General features: G+C 46.0%; 1 long non-coding RNA gene across 2 annotated transcripts in view; it reads left to right on the plus strand.

The window, feature by feature from the left end:
* Positions 1-1856: 1856 nt before the first annotated feature.
* LOC144379228 (uncharacterized) overlaps positions 1857-21834 on the plus strand; it is a 42581-nt gene continuing 22603 nt past the window's right edge. The window contains exons 1-3 of one of the 2 annotated variants that reach the window (XR_013441784.1): positions 1857-3990; positions 7459-7684; positions 8048-8251. This is a non-coding gene — a long non-coding RNA (uncharacterized LOC144379228). Of the gene's footprint in view, positions 7685-8047; positions 8252-21834 lie in introns of both variants that reach the window. The other variant, XR_013441783.1, reaches the window with a different exon arrangement.

Genomic DNA, 21834 nt, shown 5'->3' on the forward strand with positions numbered 1-21834 from the left:
CAAAACAACATGAGAACAATAAAACTGCAGGGATTCATTTATAGATGAAAATACTTCTGATGAGATTTTGACTTCTCCTTTGGGATCCAAGGTAGAGTGATCTCGCGTCCATGCTAGGGTTAACAGCGTCTTGTGGCAGTTTTAACATGGTTCTACTCTTCTGAGGTCTAGGAGGGAGCTGTCTAGGTCTCGTACTGGACATGGAGGATACATGATCACTTCAAAGAGACATAACAGATGTCTGCAGAGGGATGATCTCCGGGTTCAGGCATGGTTCAGAAATGAAGAGAGAGGAAATAGAAGGGCCCTCTCGCCATACAAAATACTCTTTAATATATCAGAATGGTTGCCAGTGGGGATGGGGGGCAGGGATTTAAATATCTTATCGAAGAGAAAATGCAATAAATACATACATAAAACAAGAATGGTTCTTTACCCACCCAATGATACAGTAATGATGATGATAACGCACCATGAACTGGGGCATATGAGGAATAGTTCAGTATAAAAAAACATATTATACTGGGTGCCTGGGTGGCTCAGTTGGTTAAGCGACTGCCTTCAGCTCAGGTCATGATCCCGGAGTCCCAGGATCGAGTCCCACGTCGGGCTCCCTGCTCAGCAGGGAGTCTGCTTCTCCCTCCGACCCTACCCGCTCTTGGGCTCTCTCTCTCAAATAAATAAAATCTTTTAAAAAAAACATACATAAATAAAATACACTCAAGGTTATTTACAAAGTAGGTTTGTTTTCAGTGCCTTTTTACTTTCCACTCACCTGCTTTCCCATTCCTCCTTTCCTGACTTTCCTTTCCCCCCCTTTCATGTTGGCCCCCTGGCTGCCCAGGGACTCCTCACTGTGTGTCCTTCTGAAGGCAGCATCTCATGCTGGGCACATATTCCTCCCTTCTCCCTCCCTCTTACTTCTCTGTCCTCTCTTCCCTCCCCAGAACTGGGAAACATAGCCCTTAGAACCAGGCGAGAGGGGCCCCATGCTGAACCCTGTGCTTTAAAGAGCTGCTCCTACCCTGTCTCTCCCCAGGGGGTGAGGAATCCTTAGGGCCATCGGGACATGCCCTCTTCCTATCCTAGAGCCCCTGCTCTTCTTCTAGAGCACATTCTGGGGACTGGAGGCCCCAAAGAGTCCCAGGTCTCCTACAAGCCTCTTCCAAATATGGGTCCTCTTGGAGGAAGACTGTGCCCCTAGTCTGCGTACCATACCCCAAAGCCAGAGGTGGCCAAGGGGCAGCTGTTTGGGGAGGTGAACAGGACTTGGAGGTGCAGACTGGGGTGTGCACGTGCCTGCACAGAAGGCCCCTGCGGTGTGGGATGGAGCCAGGGTGGGAGCAGAAGGGAAGCTGTGCGTGGGCTGGGAGCCAGGCTGGCCCCTCATGGGCCACCAGTTCTGGTAGAGAAGCCCAAAGAATCTGAGAATTCCAAGTGTGAACCCAGCCTTCCAAAGGCGGTTGTTAGGGTGGGACGAATGGAACTTATTTCATCAGTTTGTTGGCTTGATTTACAACTTTTAAATATTTAAACATATATTTTAGAAGCCTCCATTTGCACCCTTGCACTGGTAAGGGTGAGCGACTCTCTCGGATGGGACTCTGCCTTCCACAGGGCCTGTGGGGCTTTGATAGGCAACTCCTGGCGACACAGCGAGAAGGAAGAGCGGTCCTAATCAGAGCAGGGCAAATGCTCTGGCAAGTGAGTAGTGCAGTAGGCTTTGGGGCTTCTCACATCATGCCTTTGCTGGCTGGTCCTGCTGGAGAACTGGCATTGGCCATTCTTCTTCTTCTTTTTTTTTTTTTAAGATTTATTGATTTATTTATTTAAGGGGGGGCAGAGGGGGAGGGAGAGAGAAAAACCCACGCAGACTCCCTGCTTGGCGCACAACCTGATGCGGGGCTCAACCTCCCAACCCTGTGATCACCACCTGAACTGAAACCAAGAGTCGGACACTTAACCAACTGCGCCACCCCGGCGCCCCTTGGCCATTCTTTCATCATGGAGGCATGCGAGTCAGGAAGGCCAAGTGCCCCCTCTTTAGCCAGCACTGGGGCAGTGGATATCCCTTCCACCCTCTCCCTGCTCTACTGCGAGAAACGGTGTTTACACTGTCTCTAAGCAGCTTTTTGTTCTTTCTTAATCCACGCCATTGTATGATGGAAAGTTTAAATGGGGAGACTGTGGCACAACCTGAGAAAAGCTCCATCAGTGAGGCAACCAGCCGGAAGGATTCTTTGTTGGGAGGGGTGATGAACCTGGGAGGGGCCCGGGAGCAGAGCCGCAGGCTGGAAGGCTGCTCCAGGACCTGGCTGAGGCAGAAAGCCCCAGGGCAAGTCCAGTTTCTGTGGCTCAGGTGTTCCCTGGAGCCCTGGTCCCTTCATTTGTCTTCCTTCGCTCTCCTCCCCCTTGCCTCGCCCCTCGCCTAGGCTCTTACTCTCCGTCCTTTTCTGTGCTCTCGTTAAGGCGTATTAAAGATTGGAAAGGCATTCCTGGGGGCAGGCATGACTAATTATTGTTAAACAGAACTTTCAGAAATAAAGGGGAAAACCAAAACAATTTCCCCCTTCGAGTAAGTTGTATTTCTAAGAGGCCAGAGGACTCTTGAGGATTTCCCCCAGGATCTCTTTCACCGAGGATGTTTGTTTTCTTTTTCGAGTAGGGACTAATTCATTCATTAAACCAATATTTGCTGAGCTTGTATTATAAGCAAGCACCACTGCAGCTGCTGGAGAAATTGGAGTGAACCAAAATGGCAAACACCCTGCCTTGGTGCCCTGTTCGTTCTACTGGGGAACAGAGTCGGGAAACGAGATAAGTAACAGCAACGACAACTGCAATGCGTGTGTCTTGTGTTTGGTGATGAGAAGTGCTAGGGAGAAAATAAAGAAGGGTACAGTGTAAGGTAAGGCGTTTGGGGAAGGCCTCCCTAAGAAGGTGACATTTAAAGAAAGGAGATGGGGAGGAGAAAATATCTGGGTTAGAAGCACTCTCGGCCCAGGCAGAACCTTATTGGAAAGATTCAAATGACAAAACCCAGAGGCAGGAGCATGCCAGGCAAGTTTAGGGATCAACAAGCAGGCCAATGTGACTGAATCCGGAACAGGATGAGCTTGAGAAAGAGAAGAAGGTGAGGTCAGAAAAGTGTGGGTGTGTGGGTGGAGGATTATGGAGGGCTCTTGTTAGTATGCTGATTTATGCTGAACAAGATGGGAAGTGACAATATAGTTTAAGCCAAGGAGTGACAGGATCTGATTTGCATTTTAACAGGATCCCTCAGGCTGCTGTGTCTGAGAGTAACCTGTGAAGGACAGGGTGAAGCCAGTTAGGAAGGCATTGCAATAATCCAAGGAAGAGAAGAAAGTATCTTAGACCAAAGTAGTAACAGAAATGGAGGAGTGGTGAGATTCTGGACATATTTTGAAAATAGAATCAAAAGATTTGCTAATGGATTGGTTGTGGGGTGTGAGGAAAAGAAAAGGAGTTAAACAGAATATCAAGGTCTTTTACTTGAGCAACTAGAAAAAGGGAATTGCCGTGAACCAAGAGGGAAGACTAATGGGGTGCAGGCTGGGGAGAAGATCAGAAATTCAGTGGTGGGGATTTACATTCTAGATCCCTTTTGACATCCAAATGGAGAGCCCAAGTAGGTGGTCGGATTTATAAGTTCGGAATGCAGGAGAGTGGTCGGGCCGGAAATAAATTTTTGGGAGTCATCAATGAATAATAGATGGTATTTAAAGCTCAGAGATGATGAGATTTTTGAGGAAATGAGAGTAGATGGAAAAGAGAAGTCCAAGGCATGAGCCCTGGCACAGTCTAGTGTTTATGACTGAGGAAAAGGGAAAAACATGCGGGAAAGACAGAAGGACCAGCCAATGAGGAGGGGAAGGAGAAGAGTATGGTGCCGGGAAGTTCTGGAAGCCAGGTCAGGATGTCTCCAGGAGGAAGGAGAAAGCCACTACGCCCACCACTACTGCTGACAGAGTGAGTAAAATGAGGGCTGAGAATCCTCCAAAGTCCAAGTCATTGGCGACTTTGAAAAGAATAGTGTCAGTAGAGTGGTGGGGTGAAAGTCTTGTTGGAAAGGTTCAAGAACACATGAAGAGGAAGATTGCAGTCAGTGAGTACAAACAATGCTTTGAAGGCCATTAGTTGTAAAGGGAAGAGAGAAATGGGTCTCAAGCTAGAGGAGGAAATAGGGTTGAGAGAGATTTTTAAAAATAGGAGAAATAACTGCATTTGTACATTGGTGGGAAAGATCCAGTAAGGAGGGAAAAAGGGAAGACGCAGGTTTAATGGGCTCAGTCTGGTAAGTTAAGAAATATCTACATTGTATTGAATGCTTATATGTATTGGGTTTTTATATATGGTATTCATTCCTTAAAACATGAGCTATACATATATTATCATTTTCATTTTTCCAATGGGGAAATTGAGACTCAGAGTTTGAGTCCTTTGTCCAAGGTCACCCAGCAAGGATAGAGAAGACCTGAGTCAGAGGAAGCTCAGGCCATGTTGCTCCTGAGGGGACTGACCACTCTTCCGGTTTTGGAGCTTTCCAGGCACCAAAGGGGCACCTTTACTGTTTCACATCCCTGCCTGAAGGAAGAGTGTGGGTGCTTCTCACAGTCATGACTAGAGACTTCTACTTTCTTTTCTTTCTTAAAGTCTGGAACAGGAGACAAGAGAAGTTGGCCCAAACCTTGATATGTTGGACAGCTAATGAGTAACGTCATGTTGTGTGTTGGAATATACAAAGGGATAGAAATCAAGAGTCCTGGTTTTAGTCCAACCGTCCCCATATGGCTATATTACTTCTGGCAAGTCAATGAACTTTGAGTCTTAGTGTCTTCATTAGCAAAACAGGAATAAAAAAACCTGTCCTCTCTGCTTCTTGGGTGGTTGTGAAAAAATCACCCTATATCCCCCTCTCCGCCAGGGCTCTAACGATATGTGAGAACTTATGCCATTTCCAAAGTATCTGACGTATGGTGGCACCTGTGGTCCTCCACGTGATGCACAGCAGAGCCCCCAGGGAGCTTTTACAAATATTGCTCTCCTACTAGGATATGGAGTAACTAAAACTCACAAACATGCTAATGGGAGTGTAAATTTGTACAACCACCTTGGAAAGCAGTTTGGTAGTAGCTATTAGAGTTGAACCAACATCTCCCTGTGATCCAGCAATTCTACTCCTAGGTTTATACCCAAGAGAAATGTATGCACATGTGCACCGGGGGACCGTACAAAAATGTTTGCAGCAGTATGATTTGCAATTGCTCAAGCCACAAACAACTCAAATGCCCATCAATAGCAGAACAGATTAACAAGTTGTGGTATATCCGGATAATGGTATACTGAACAGTATTAAAAGTTTGCACATATGGCTACAACCACACAGATGAATCTCACAGATACAGCATTCAGTGAGAGGAAGCTGACATAAAAGATTTCCCTCAAAACATGAGAGATCATAAAATAATGAAAATCAGGAAAATCGTGAATCTCTATGGTGTTAGAAGCCAGGACGTTTAGAGAAGACGAAATGTCTTCTCTAACGTCCGAGTGTGTGTGTGTGTGTGTGTGTGTGTGTACCTCAACGATGGTTATAAAAATAAAAAATACACATACATTGGATAATTCACTGAGTTGCCCACTTAATGATTTGTGTACTTTTTTGTCCTTTGTATTTTACTTCAATTAAAAAACAAAACTGCTGCCTGGTTCCTGTCTCAGCTCAATTAAAAATCCCTGGGGGTGAGGGGCGCCTGGGTGACTCAGTCAGTTGGACATCGGACTCCTGATTTCGGCTCAGGTCATGATCTCGGGGTTGTGAGATCAAGCCCTGCCCGGAGCTCTGTGCTGGACGTGGAGCCTGCTTAAGATTCTCTCCCTCTGCCCCTCCTCCCCCTACTCGTGCACACTCATGCTCTTTCTCTCTCTCTCTCTCAAAAAAAAAAAAAGAATCCCTGGGAATGAAGCCCTGGCATGGGCACTTTCAGGAGCGTATCCAGGGCTAAGAAAACTGCCCTCCCCCTTTGTTGGCGCCCTCCCCTCCAGGAGGGAAGACTTACAGCTGTGTGCCCGGGTGCTGACTGCGTGTGCCTCAGAGCGGTGGGGAGGAGAGAAAACTGGAGGGCCCTGTGTGCACATGGCTGACAGCAAGACTGGCCCTCGGGGACACACCTCTGAGGGTGAGGGTGAGGCCACTCACGTGGGGCAGTGGCTGAAGACTACCTTCAGGGACCGCCGGCTGCCACCCTTGCTTAAGGGATTCCTGAATTTAATTTCAAGTTCACTATTCAGAACCGTTGCTGCAGATTTTAGTTATTTTTATTTGCCTGGCCCTTTGTGGAGATTTTGACTCTTCATTATACTTTTGTGTTTTACTGTAGTGACCTAGCTGTTTTCATTCTTTTCTGTCTTCCTTTTAAAATATAATCTTTTCATCCACAAGTGATACAGCCATATCCAAAGGCTGTACCATCACATGCCAGGAGGTCTGGACTGCTTTTCTAACTCTTGTTCCACATGTGATGGACAAGCAGATGCTTTTTTTTTTTTTTTTAAGATTTTATTTATTTATTTGCCAGAGAGAGAGAGCACGTGCAAGCAGGGGGAGCAGCAGAGGGAGAAGCAGGTTCCCTGCGGAGCAGGGAGCCTGATGTGGGACTCCATCCCAGGATCCCGGAATCATGACCTGAGCTGAAGGCGGATGCTTAACCGACTGAGCCAGCCAGGCGTTTAGACAAGCAGATTCTAAGTGCACTCCACTCTTAATCTTTGCTGTTCTCCACTTTATTCAATAGAGAAAATGGTATAAACAATGAAAACCTTTAGTATCTCTTGATCATTACTCTGAATTTATAAAAGGAAACATTTATGGGCCAAACTCTGCAGCTTGATAGAGATCCTACACTTTATGCATTTTTCTGAGGCTTTTCCAAAATAATACCTCTACAGTTCAACCCTAAATAGCATTTTAACGCGGCTGTGGCCTCTTTACATTTATTTAAATAGCTGGAGATGCTTTTCTAAGACTATTTTTAATTATAAAATATTCAATGCATTATCAAGAGAAATAAACTTTGTTATAGCTCTAAACTCAAAGCATATTTTATTTTTTTTAAGATTTTATTTTTAAATAATCTACACCCAACGTGGGGCTCAAACTCACCACCCCGAAATCAAGTCGCACGCCCCACCACCTGAGCCAGCCAGGCGCCCCAAAGCTAATTTTATTGTATAGATTTTGATATAAGGGGAATTGAATGTATAAATATCTTTTTAGATGCAATAATGTTCTTCCTGTGATCATTATTATTTCTCAGAAAATCTGTACTTATACAAATTTATAGTGTAGGAAAAAAGTTGCAGCTTATTGTGGTTTATCATTGGATTATGGTTGATTTCAATGTTTTCATTTCTATCTGCATTTTTTTTTTGTTCCAGTAAAAAAAAGAGAAAAAGCTGAGAAAAAAATAGAAAATCTGAAATACAGGCATCCCTCTCTATGTAGGAGTTAAGGTCTTAATAGCCAAGCAGCTCAACTTCTGGAACCTGTAGAATCAGCATCCCCTGAGAACGTGTTAGAGCTCTGATTCTCGTGCCTACTCCAGACTCGCTGAGTTAGAAACGCTGGGCGTGGGCCCAGCAATCTGCTCTCACAAACCTCCAGGTGAGTCGGATTGGCCCGAAAGTGGAGAACTGCTCTGAAGAAGAGCGTGAGAAACCACTGTGGCTCGTTTGGCAAGCCCTTGCAGTGATCCACTCTGGGAATAGGTGATTTGTTTGATAAGTCTGGTTTTTGCTCCCCTCCTCCGCCCACTCATCTGGCCCCCAATCAAAGCTAGACCAGTAGTTGTCAACGCCGGCTGGGAAGCTTTTTAAAAATGTGTCTCCCCAGATGGGTCCTGGGCATCCAGGTGCTTCTCATGTGCGCCAGGGTTGATAAACTCCGTTCTATATTCAGGTACTTTTGTGGTTGAGACAGATGATTGTTAACACCTGCCCCCAAATTCTTTGGGTTGTTTCCTGCAAGCCCTGTGAAGCAGAACTTAGGCCTCCAGCGGCGGCTTGTCCAGACCTAAAGGTGTTTCCTGAGGGCCGATGCGGTCCCCCTCGCAGGTAGCTCTGCAGACGACGGCGACGCGCGGCGGACAGACGCGACGGTCCCTCCTGGCGCGCCCGGGCCCCCCGCGGCCAGCTCCGCCGCCCAGCCCGTGCCGATGCCGACCGCCGCACCGTGAGTTGAACCTTCGGTTTGGCGCGCCCAGAGAATGTCAGAAAAAATGCCCGCTTTCCTTATCTTCCTTATCTAAAGCCTGTGGGCCCCTTTTCGCTTTCAGCTCCCGAAAGACCTACTTGGAAGGCCCATCTTGGTGGTTTCATCTTGAAATGTCTGCCCCTCCCCCACCGCCCAAAACTTTCTTGCAAGGCCCAGGAGGGACCACTCAGTACACTCATGAGGGATGTTCTAAGCCAGTGGTCCTTAAAATGTGGTGGCTGGGGGGATATGTGTCAGCAGCAAGAGTATCACCTGGGAACATGTTAGAAATGCAAGCCCCCATCACCACAAGACTGAATAATAACAGGGCAGGAGGAAACTTTTGGAAGTGATGGATAGGTTTATGGCATAGATTGGGGTGATAGGTCCACGAACGTATATTTCTCTCCAAACTCATCAGGTTGTATATGTTAAAATCTATAGCTTTTTGTATGTCAATCATACCTCCATAAAGTAAGTGTTTGGTTTGGTTTTTTTTTTTTTTTTTAAAGAAATGCAAACTGTTGGGCCCCACCCCAGAACTTCTGTGTCAGAAACTCAGGAGATAGGGCGCAGCCATCCGTGTGTTCTTCTGAGGCGTGCTCACATCTGTGCGGCTCTACCCCGGGGCCTCGCAAGATTGTGAGACGTGCACAACCTCGGGCCCCAACCCAGGCCAACTGAATTAGAATCCCAGGTTCCTGGGATCACATTGGAGTTTGAAAAGCGCTGCTCGAAGCTCCCCCCCCCCCCCCCCCCCCCGATCTGGTCAGTGTTAGAACACCAGAAATGTGCCTTCTCGGATCGCAGCTTCTTAGCTCCCCACAGAAATGCCATCACAAGAGAGTAATTTAAGTGTGAGAAACACAGGTATGAGCTACTGTTCTGTATTTGTGGAATTTATGCTGCCGTTTACCACCCCCTCGGATAAATATTCATTCTGCCAATTTTCTTAGTGTTTCGAGCAAGCACAATGTCTGTCTGTTTTGTTTGTTTGTTTGTTTGTTTTACATGGGAGTTGAAGTTAGGAACCTCGTACGTAAGATGCCAGGAAGGACACTTTGATTTTTACCTCAGTTCAGAGAACTAGCCTGAGTTCTCTCCTACAACCGTCCCTTCTCCTCTAAGGGATCTTTGCGTTTTAAGTCTTGGGGTAACAATTCTGTTGTGGCTGCATTTTTTATTATAAGTGGCCTCAAATACTGTGTGAGAAGATAAGGGGTTGATAAGATAGAAGTGCATGATTGACGCCTGGAAACCTCTCAGCCTGTATAAAGCATAACAATTTCAAGGGCTCAGTTCAAAACCCTCTCTGTGAAGTTTTCCTGGCAGCTCTCCATCAGCTGTAATTAACATGGCCTCAATTACAGTATTTGTTATCTGTCATTGTAACAGATATCAAGTATTTCCCAGTAGTTTGTGAGTTAATGTTTGTAAAGCGCTTGAACGGTATAGGAACATAGTACATACTCAGATTACAGTTGACCCTTGAAAGACACAGGGTGGAACAGTGTGGGTCTGCTTATATGTGGTTTTTTTTTTCTTTTTTTACACATACGGTATGTACAGCATATAATGCATATAACATACAAAATATGTGTTAATTGTTTATATTATTGGTGAGGCTTCTGGTCAACAGTAAGCTATTAGTAGTTACATTTTCAGGGAGTCAAGTTACATGCAGATTTTCGATTGTGCCCCTACCCCCCACATTATTCAAAGGTTAACTGTATTACTATTACTGTTATTGTTGTTATTGTTTATATATACTTATGTGTTATTCCTGTTAGATCTCTTCTAGGTGAGGAGAGGGCTTTATCTACTGATGGAGTCCCAAGTAAGCCTGGTTTATGCTGTGCTCACAAGAGGCTCTTACAGGAGAGTAAATAAGTGCTTTGGAAAGAAAAATATGATTTATTGCCATAATTGGAGCATTAGGTCTCAGTCAACCCTATTCAGAGAGAGAAGCTGTTGTGCCAACAAGGGGAGCACATCCCTTCGCCCCAGTCCCAGAAGGCATCAGAAAAAAAAGGAAGTGAAGGATAGATGTCACCAAAGTGTCAGTGAAACTCAATTCAGAAGAAACTCTGACCAAAACCAAAATGGAACCAACTGAAAATGTTAATGGTCATTTTTAGTAAGTCACAAGAATTTGAAGAAAGGCTATTTTAATAAGTAGAACGATTTCATTTTCCATGCAGCCTAGGAAATTAAGATCTAGATGGTTTCTTTTACTCAATATCTGGTCAAATTTATACATTTTTGCAGAAAGCAGTATGGTTTTACCTTAAATAACTTGTGGGGAAAAAAGAGGCAAAAGGGATAATGTCTTACGTATCTGTTTACAACAGAGAGAACACACTGGATGTCCTATGTGACATAGTACTCTGGAAAAAGTTCAGGCCAGAGAAGAAAACTGAGGAAAGATGGGTTTGCATGACGTGTAGAAGCGGGTTCATGGTGAAACTAGCAAAGCCTGAGATTCACTGCTCCACCCTGAAGTACCAGACTCTTCCAAAGCCCCAAAAGGGACGCTGGCAATTTTGTGTTTGTAATTGTGCGTTAGTGTTCGTAAATGGGCTTCCCAAATTGTGTTAAGTGTCAGCCCCTCCAGGTCTGTTCCTGATGAAATGCCTCTCTGTAGCTCTTGGCTTTCTAGATTGACTGTAATCATCTTCTTCTGCCTGGCCAGATGGGGGGTGTAACAAGGAGGGGTTGTGCTCGTGGGGAGGGAGGGGCCTTGGAGAACGGCTGGGAGGGGAGAGACCACCACAGCGGAGTTCAAAGTGATGCACTGTAGAGACTAGGATGGCTTCCTTCAAGGGGTGTCCTTCTAGGGTGGTGCTTCTCAGCCGCAGGTAATTCCCCCCAAGCGCCATTCGGCAGTGTCTGGAGACACGTTTGGTTGTCGTGGATGAGTTGGGATGTGCAGGCGCTACGGGCTTCTAGTGGGTGGAGGCCAGTGATGTTGCTAAACACCCGCAGCACAACAAAGGATGATCTGGCCCCAGAGCTCAGTAGTTCTGATGTTGAGAAATCCTGTTCCAGGGTATTCCTTTTACTGTGGGTCAGCGACAGCTCAGGTTGTCAAAATGAACGATCAGCAAACAGTCTAAGGTAACTTCTCAGAAGGGTTTTGCAGTTCCGTCTTCCCCGTCGGCTACTGTGTAGCGGGTACCTGGCTCTTCTGTGGTGACTTCCGCTCCTTCCCACCCCCGGCCCCCCCACAGACACATATGCAAAGGCTGTTAGGACGGGGGCTTTAATGAACACACGGCGAAAACCTGGTTCTGGCAGCGATGTGGGAGAGAGAGGCCCTCCTCTGGCCACGGGACTAGGCTCCAAATGGCCTCAGCGCTATGGGAGTATCCCAGGCACTGGAGTGGGGCTTCGCTGTGCAAATCCCCATCACAAGAGCAGCTTCCCCCAGTCTAAAACCATCCGCCATTTACTTCAACACAATGTTAATGCAGTGTGTGGATGGAAATGTCCACACCCCCTCCCAGGCTGCTGAACCCTACTAGTTCAAATCCCAGAGTTCCCAACGGACTGCCCCAAATTCCTGCCCTCTGACCTCAGGCGGTCCTCCACTGCCTCTTGGCCTTCCTTCAGGGCCCCTTCTGATTGTGTCTCTGCCGTATTCCCGTGGTGGCTCCCTTCTGTCAAGGCCCCAAACCATTCTCTCCCTACTTCCCTTCTGCAGATGGCCGTGTCTCTTGCTTTCCTAAGTAACATAATAATCACAGCTGCTACCATTTATTCCACAGCTGCAAGTACCAGGCTGGTGCAGGATAGACGTTCCATCTGTGGTGAATGTCGCTAACCCCACTTTGCAGATGATGAAACCAGAGCGTAAAGAGGCTGCTCACTCTTCCAAGTCACAGTGCGGGCATTTGGTCCCAGGACTGCCCATCTCCAGTACGAACTCCCTATACTTCTCTCTTCTTCTGAAAATCTGTCTCTGTCTTGATCCCTAGGTCTTGAAAGAAGAAAAGTTCTTTCAACCCAAAGCTTTCTCCCCAGTCTTGATCTCAGATTCCTCCTGTCTCCCACTTCATGTCACTCCATTAACTATGGCCTCCCTCTCCCGTAGCTTAGCCTGCCCTCCCCTCCCCCCCGCCTCCTTCCTCTGTACATGCATCTGGTGTGCCCTGCTTCCCCAACACACTCCTGCCTCATCTGCTTCCTTTGCTTCACTGTCAACTTGTCCAAAGGAAGAGTGTCTCAGTTTGACCCAACTAGTCACCTGTTTCCTGGGCAAAGCCTCATTCTCTTCCCTGGTTCTGCATTTCCTTGGGTCCCCTTTCCTTCCTGGGTGGGCACCATGTCCACCTCTTCCCCTGTAGTTTCTCGGTGCCTGGGATAGCGTCCTGAAACGCGATAGTGATGGTGCTCACCTCACACTGAGAACTGGACCAAAACCAGACAAACCCTTCCAGGGGCCAAAGAGATGGCTGAAGTAGGGCTCCCAGGGAAATTCCTTTGGGCTGGAGTTCTGTTCAGCATAATGACGACACACTATTGCCATTTTTAGAGCAGTGATTACCAAATGGAAATACCCTACTTCACCAGAGACTGAGATCTGAAGTCACTAGCTTCGTATCTAAATGTCATTCGAATCTTCACTGTAACCAAGGCTCTGATCAACAGAAACACATGACTACAAGCTAGGGGATTCAATTCCTGTTTTTTCTTCCTGTTTGTCCTCTGCTAACATAAAAAAAGATATACCTAAAAGAAACTTCTTGATATTGTTATCCTGATAGTATATTACTACTACATATGTGGAGATGAGTTAAATGAAACAATAAATAGTTTTTGAGCTGTTGGCATCAAATGCCATCAGTTTTTAAAAGGCAAGTAAATAACATCTGGGCACAAAATCTGTATTTGATGGCAAAGATCCCTTCTCTGGGTAATTCCATTCTCCTACCCTCTCCACTGAAACGTCTACAGGAATTTCCGTAAGTTGGTATTAGTAAGCTTCTGTCTAACGTTCATCTGTATTGGTTCATTCCTTCATTCAACAAATACTTATCAAAACTCTGCTTAGTCCTTGGACAAGGTAGATACAGTGTCTGGCCTCCGGAAGTATAGTCTAATCTGGCACTTACAATTCAGTATGATGGGGGCTGGACAAGATAAATGTAGGATGTGGTTGGGATATTTACACAGACACTCCCCCCAGACTTGGGGGTGGCTGGTCAGGGACAGTTTCCAGGAGAAAGTAATATCTAAGGTAAAACCTGACTGCATTAGATGGAACTGGAGGGGTAAAGTGAGGGGAGGGGTTGTCCCAATAAAAAAGAAAGCATTCTAGAAGACTCATATCAAGAGAGAAAGAGATCTAGAGACAGAAAGGAGAGAGGTTTAGGGAACTGAAAAAGAAGTTCATTCTTATTGGATCAGAGAAGAGAACGGAGAGAGACTTTCATCATCGTCATAGCTAATACTTTAGGTACATAAAGCGGGTGCCATTTTTTCCCCCATTTTATGGATGTGGGAACTGAAGCACTGGAAGTTTAAAGTAACTTGCCCACAGTCATCCAGCCAGTATGTAGCAGATCCCAATGCAACCCAGTATGGGTGTCCTTAACGGACACAATACTGCCTCCCATCCTGCCTTTGACATAGTCTTCCACACTCCTTCACAGCAAGGGTTTGGCGGTCCCAAGAGGAAAAAGTAGGTTGAGGCAGTGATATTTAGTGGGAAGTCTGTGTGGAAATCTTAACCGAAGAAAGCCTGCCCCCCCTCACGTGCTCCCCTTTGTAAATCAGATTAAGGAAAAGGTACTGCTCTTCTGGGGAGAGTTTTCTTTTAAATGGGGGGGGAGGGGTAGGAGGGCGGACAACAAGTTTTGAGTACCCCATCTCGTAGGGTGGGACGAAGGGAAACATTTTGGGGGCATCTTTTTGGCGTAGAAGGGTTGGTATGGATCACTAAACTCTTAATTTTTTATTAGGGAATGACTTAGGCTTTTGAAAATTGCACATTAGAAGGTCCCTCCCCACCCCCCAATACTAAGGACATAAGTGAAAATTTCTCAAGTTGACTCAAGAAGTGAGTTGGCTTATTCAGAGGTAGCTGGGTTTTGTCTAATTCAGTGACTGAACTAGAACAAACAACAGCTTCAAATCCCTCTAAGGGGGGAGCCAAAGGGTTTAATGCCATAAACTTTCCAAGCAAAGACTTCAAAGTGGTGAAGTGTGTGAACAGTTCACCCAAGCATGGTGTATGGTGATTAAGACCAGATAATTTCTCATGGACAGTTACCTACCAGTTAGATTAAACCTTGAGCCAACGAGAAACCCAGCATTTGTTTATGACTAATTCTTCCTAGAATAAAAAGATTTCAGTTTGGAAAGTACTGTATGTCACCTTTCCTGAATTAAATTCTCACTTTTCCAGTTTCATCCCAGGTGCCTAGTTCCCTCTCAAGAGGGTAGACAGGGATAGGTAATATTTTAGTTGCTGAGACTGGCTTGAGTTAAAATGCCCATCTTGGGGTGCCTGGGTGGCTCAGTCGGCTAAGCGTCCAGCTCTTGATTTCGGCTCAGGTCATGATCTCAGGGTTGTGGGATCGAGCTCTGTGTCGGGCTCAGCTTGTCTGCTTGTCCCTCTCCCTCTACTCCTCTCTCTCTCTCTTTCTCTCTCTCTCAAATAAATAAATAAAATCCTTAAAAAGAGAAAATTCAGGAATGTCATTATATGATGATTAACACTTTTTTTTTTTCCCATAGGGACATAGGCTGTCCCTGCCCTTTAGATATATATTGTAATCAGAAACACAACCATTAGTAACAAACCTTTATCCTTGTTTCTCTGTTGCCATTTGGTCTACTTGTCACTGTAGCTAGAAGAAGTATGATGTGGTGCTTCTGCCTTGGGGTCATTGAGAGAGTGATTGAGTGAAGGAAGAGAGGGGAAGTGAATGACTAAAGGAACCCAACCCTGACCCAGACAATGGCTTCAAGAATACTGGAACAATGATCATGCCATGGTGATTTTCATCCCATAAACAATTATTCATTCAAACAGATGGAGACTTCTATGAGCCATACATTTGGAAGATAGAAGGTCTGACCTTGAGCATTCACATTTAGGGCTCATCCCAAAGTGGGCCCAGCAAAGGTGCTGAAAAGGCCTGAGGCTCATCTATAGTTAGCTCTGCTTTCTCTTTTCACATGACACAGTGGATGGTGTTATTTTCCATGCTCCTCAGGCCTCAACTTGCCTACAGTAGTAAACTATAAAGGGACAGACTCCCAGTGACTTAGACAAAAGAGGGGATTTATGAGAAGGCTCAGGTAACGGGAAGAAAGTTCAACAACTCAGTCCCAGGAAGGACAGGGCATCGGTTATGAGGGAACCAGGGAATCCATGTCTCCCTCATCCCTCTTCCCCATCTTCCGATCCTCCTCCTCCCGCTAAGTCTTTGGGAAGGAGGCTTGCTTCTTTCTCTCTGCAGACAGGGGTCCTCCCCATGATGGTGATGCCACAGCCGCACACTTCCCAGCTTCCAGCCCTCTCTTTCTCTGTCTCTCTGCCAGGCTCAGCCAGTGGTGGAGTTCCTCAAGGCTATCCAAGGTGCTCTTACTCCCTTATCAGAGATCTCAGTCCTGCCCACAGCTTTAACCACCATCTCTACTTAGAGGATCCGCTAACTTATTCTCCACCACACACCTTTCTCCAAGCTCTCCAGTGTACCCAAATGCTTACCTGGCCTCTACCCTTGGGTATCCCAAAGGCATCTACCTTCTTTCTTGGTAACAGAATTTCCATGTTGTTGCAAGTGGCAGTGTACCCAGCTAAAAAGACTATATTTTCCAGCTTCCCTTGCAGCATGGGATGGACAATGAAATGTATGCAGAAGTCATGAAGTTGAGCTTCTTGGGAAAGTCCTTTACGAAAGGCCAACTCAGCTGGAAGTTTTGTCATTTTGCCCTTAAACCTTCTTCCTCCTTCTGCCTGGAATGAGGATAGGATAGCTGGTGCTACAGTGGTCATCTTGAGAATATGAGGAAAATTTGACGATGGAAACTAGCACTACAAATGGCAGAGAAAATGGTGAAAGGGGCCTGGGATAAAGATGCCTACCATCTATAGACAACTTTTCGGGGAGAAATGATACATTTCTGTCTTACTAAAGGCACTCCTAATTCAGGTCTAACTAGAACCAAACACAATTCCTAACAGATAGAGTGCACTTCTCCTACACCTCCATCACCAGACCCCACTTCACCCTTCTCCTTCCCTTTGCCCACTGTCCCCTCTCCGGATACTTGCCGTGCTCTCTTCTGCCACTTAGACTTCTAACTTGCCGGGCCCGATGCCTCAACGTTCCTTTCTTCAGGGAGCCATCCTTGACCTGCTTCACCAGGCCAATTGCCCGGTCATAGGTTCTCAAAGCACCACCAGCCTCTCTCTTGTAGTAACTGGCCCCATTGTGATTTTACAGTCTAGCAGGAGGGACTCTCCTCTGTCCCTCCCACCAGATTATAAGCTCTAGGGAGCCAGGGACTGTGTCCTTTCCTTTTATTACCCCCAAAAGAAAAACAACTAAGTGAAGGTACCAGAAAGGAGTTCCTCAGCAACACCACCCCCTACCCCTGGCCATATTTTTAAAATCCCAGAGAAGAATTCTGATTGGCTTAGCTAGGGCCAAGTTTCCATCTCAGGACTATGGCTGAAAGCAGGGTCTGTGAGAACATGCAGCCTCTGTTCAAATCACATGTTTGGAGCAGGGAAAGGAACAATCCCCAAAGAAAGGTGAGGAGATAGATACATGTAATAATGAATGCTTATCCCTCTGAGACCATCCTTGTTGCTTACAGTGGCCTGATTTTACCTGGAGGAGAAGGTGGAGGAAGGAACGTTCACAATATAATTTGGCTCAGGCCTTGCATGTTCTGGGAGAGGGCTTGGTCCCCAAACTCTTGTATGTAGTAAGGGGATGACCTTGACACATTCCCTCAGGGCCTATTCTCCACTCACTCTCAATAGAAAATGACAATAAGAATGAAAAACTTTGTTTTATCTAATCTTAGGACTTCTACTCAAGTCAACAAACACTTAAAATAGAAGCTCTTCACTTAAAGCCCTTCATCCTCTGGGCCCTGCTGCCCTCTCTGACTCCTTTCTCCCCCTGCCCACTCCCCCAGCACCCCACCCCCCACAATCCCTTCCTGTCTTCATTGAGTTCCAGCCACTCTGGCCTCTTTTTTCTCAATGCCTGAGCTCAGTCCTGCCTCAGGGACTTTGCACTGCCATTCTGTCTGGAACTCTCTGCCCCTAGATCTTGGCAAGGCTGGCTCCCAGGGAGGCCAAACCAGCGGGGCTACTATGAACACTACGCACTCTACCTTAGATGCCAGACTACGGGTTGAAATTCAGTCCCAGTGCTGCCCACCAAGCTGTGTAGTCTGAGAAGAGGTGCATTTTTTGTCACTAAAGAGCATTCTGTAGCAAATCCAAGAGTCCTTGGGGTTGCATCTGGCTAGAGGGGAGATCTTGATTTCCTTTGAACACAGCCATATAAAGCTGGCTAGTGGTGGCCCGTGGAAAATTATCTCCTTTACTGAATGATGACCCTGTGGCTGAATTGACCCCAGAGCCCAAAACCTTGAAACTGACTGAAAGTGAAGAAGAGGGAATGCCATGGAGTAACCCTGAAAGGTAGTTCTGACTCTGCCCAGTGTCCGTGCTCTTTGGTTTAGTCACTTCTTCACATCACGTCTTCACTGTCTCACAAGTATATGCTGAGTTTCTGTCACGTGCTAGGGAGGGATTACTGGTGACCAGCCTCTATCTGTTGGGATATTAGTCTAGAGGGAAAGAGATACAAATCAAATAATCACATCAACAAGATTTATCATCCAACTGTGATGAGTCTAGGAAGGAGAGGTAGACGGGGCTTTGAGAGCTCATGGTAGGAGGATTTGACCTAGGTTTGGGTGGGGTGTTGGAAAGACTTCCTTGAGGAAATGACTCAAGCCAAGAATGGAAGGCTGAGTAGGAGATGACCTGGCAGAGAAAGGATGGGACCTGAAGACCTGGGCCCAGCTCTGAGTGCAAGTCACTGTGGTGCCCAAAGGTGTTTGAAACAATGCTTTGGGCTTGTAAGAATATGCTGTTGCTGGGGCACCTGGCTGACTCAGTCAGTGGAGCGTGCGACTCTTGATCTTGGGGTTGTGAGTTTGAGCCCCACGTTGCTGGTAGGGCTTACTAAAAAAAAAAAAAAAAAAAAAAGTTAAAAAATATGCTGTTATTCACCACTGGGGTAACATCTGCAGATATTCTGGTAAGTAATCTCTCAGGGTCAGGGTCAAGGTAGAGCGTGACGTGGTGGTGTGCCTGAGTCAGCGGCTCTCTGCTTGCCAGCTGATGATACATGCCTCTCCCAGCTCTGTGTTCAGCGGCCTCACATTGGTAGGTTGAAATCGGTCACAGTGGGAGTATTTACATTAGAAAAATTGGTGAACAAACCAGGGCTTTATTTTTTTCTCCTGGAGAGCCAATGTTGAACATTTACTGGCATGCCATGGAGCATGAATGACCTCTCACAACCCTTGAGAAGTTACCCAATTTCACAGAGCACCCCAAGTTTTCCTGAAAAGGTTGGATTTATGACCAAGTGATATGGCGGCTTTTGGATCCTGAGATAGCTGGGAAAAGATGCTGCTGACCCACCCGAGATGGAGTGTGATTTCAGTTATCATGAATGTTTTCTGGAAGCTGACTTTCAAAGAAGCAGGACTTCCTAAATGCTGTAATCTGAGGGTGATGGAGGTGGTTGGAAGTGGCTGGTCAGCCCTGCTGGCTGATTCCCTCCATGGTCGCAGACTGTCCCCAGAACTTGGGAGCGAATCATAAAGGCACCCAGGACGTCTTCCCTCCCTTCTGTGGACTGGCCATTGGTTAGTAGCATAGGACAGATAGAAATTATGTGTAATTCTTATTTTAACCACCTGAGTGGTTTGGGGAGGGCTTGATTCAGTTGATGAGCCTCCTGAGAGCATGGACTGTCTTAGTCATCCTCACGTTTCTCACAGTATCTGACCTGTTGCCTGGCACATAACCTCTCACTGGATGCTGCCTTTCAAATTAGTGTACCCCATGAAAGAGAACCCAGAAAGTTGACACAGCTAGATCTCCTCTTCACCCCAGACCTTTGTTTGTCCTTTTTTTTTGTTTTTTTTTTTTTTGGCTTGTCTTTCTGGCAACTTCTATCTATCCTGCTAAGCTCAGCTTGGGTGAGCTCTGAGAGGCCTCCCTAGGGCCCAGAGGCTGGGGGCCACCTGTAGTACCCAGTATCCCCAGTGCTTGTCCTCCGTGGTGCTTCTACCCACCCCACCCATGGGGAGCGTCCACGTCTCGTTCATCCCTTCAGCCCCAGTCCCTGGCCCCGCGCTGGGCACAAAATAGATGCCTAATAAATATTTAATGTGTGAATGAGGGGCTGGAGCTAGTACAAACAGGAACTTAAATTTCAGGAAAGATAGGAGAAAGCTTCCTCTGCATGCCAGATATCTAAATGTAGTGGACTATGCCACCCCCAAATGTGCCGCTTTGGTGTAAAATTATTTCGAGCTAAAGACAATTGAGAAGAAACAGATACAAGAAAAGTTCTCTGCCCTCTCGCTATTTGCCTGAAAGCAAGACAAAAATTTGTAAATGTGTCCCCCTTCCCTCTTTACTGGAAGGGAGAGATGTTAATCACTGAAGACAACTGTAGATCCTTAGCCCGAAGGTGGCCCCCAAAGAGGGACCACCATCACAAACAGTCCTGGCCTCTATCTTCCATTAGTTTCCCTCCTGTATTTGCCTTTGCACAGTTTGCTGCCCTAGAAACTCACAGTCCTCTTCCCCTTTCCTGTCAATTCTCTAAAAGTTTCTTTCTCTTTCCTTTTTTTGTTCTTGTGAAGATGCTATATAAGCCCAAGTTCTGATCACCCCATGAGTTACTCATCACTAAGTACTCTTGTGTATGTGATGCATTTGTTAATAGACTTGTTTCTTTTTCTCTTGTTACTTTGTTTTTTGTCGGTCTAATTTGCAGGACCCCAGGCAGAAAATAGAAGAGGACAGAGGGTGAAAGATTATTTTCCTCCCTTACATATGGTACAATTCCTTACATTTTTTTCTCTCTTTTAAACCTTACAACAACCTCATGAAGTAAATTCTATCATTCCCATCTTACAGAGCAGGAACTGAAGATCAGAGTTATTAAGTAATTTACCCAAAGTCACACAGCTCACAACAGGAGGACCTAGTATCTCTGTCTGCCATTACCCACCGATGTAGGGTGGGCTGGAACCAGAGTACTCAATTGTAGCAATTAAAAAATGTTTAGCCTAGGGGCGCCTGGGTGGCGTAGTTGGTTAAGCATCTGATTCTTGATTTCTGCTCAGGTCATGATCTCAGGGTCCTGAGAACAAGCCCACCCAGTGTGGAGCCTGCTTGGGATTCTCTCTCTCGCCTCTCCCTCTGTATCCACTCCCCTCCCTCCCCCTCTAAAACAACAACAACAACAAAACCCCCAAAACTGTTTAGTCTAAGTGTCCCTATTTTTGCCTTTTTCCTTGCTTCCAACATCACAGCCTTCACTCCTAGGGGCCAGTTTGTCTGTACATAGATTCAATTCAAGCTTATAGGACACCGGGGTCTATTTCTGTTGTACTCCTCACAGCTTTTCAGGGAACATTTCACTACATTTGTTACATTTACTCCAAGTTCTTTAGGTTTACAGAATGGGAATGTGTGCCAAGAAGCTAATGGAGCCAGTAAATATCTACTGTGGAAATTCATGGCCAGTGTGTCTTATGCAGGACAACCAGTACCAGAATTACCTGGGGAGCTGGATAAGATTCTGTTTCTCAGCCCTGCCCCATAGGCTAGGTTTCCGGAAGGGACCCTGAAACCTACATCTTAAACAGGCACCCCTAGCTGAATCTTTCTTAAGGAGCTTTCAAGGACCTGTTTAAAATTTTAAGAGACAATCTACATAGTGTTAAGTGCACAAATCTTAGGTGTATAGCTAGAATTTTTACGTAAGTATTCACATTTGCACCTGTATACACCTATGTAACAATCAGATCAAGATAGAACATTTCCCTCTGAGGGCTCCCAGCAGTGCCTACTGTTCTTACTATTACCGTGGGCTAGTTTTGCCTTTCTTGAGCCTCAGATAGGCAATCAAACCGTACACGCTCTTTTGTGTCTGTTTTCCTTTCACTCGCATTATGTTTTTGCAATTTATCCCTGTTATATGTAGCAGTAGTTTGTTGCCAGTAGTTTGTTCCTTTTTATTGCTGGTAGTGTTCCTTTGTGTGAATGTATCATTATTTATTCTTTTATCGAAGATCGCTTAGATTGTTTCTAGTTGTTGGCTATTATGAATAAAGCTGCTACGAATGTTCTTGGACTGCTCTTTTGGTGAACATAGGTGCTCATTTCTCTTGGGTAATTATTACCTGGGAGAGAAATCCCTTTAGACTTGTGGTTTGACCGTGACAGGTAGATGGGAGTTTATATACCACCCTGAGCAAGACATGCGGTGTCG

Source organism: Halichoerus grypus, chromosome 10, assembly GCF_964656455.1.
Source record: "Halichoerus grypus chromosome 10, mHalGry1.hap1.1, whole genome shotgun sequence".
NCBI lineage: Eukaryota > Metazoa > Chordata > Mammalia > Carnivora > Phocidae > Halichoerus > Halichoerus grypus.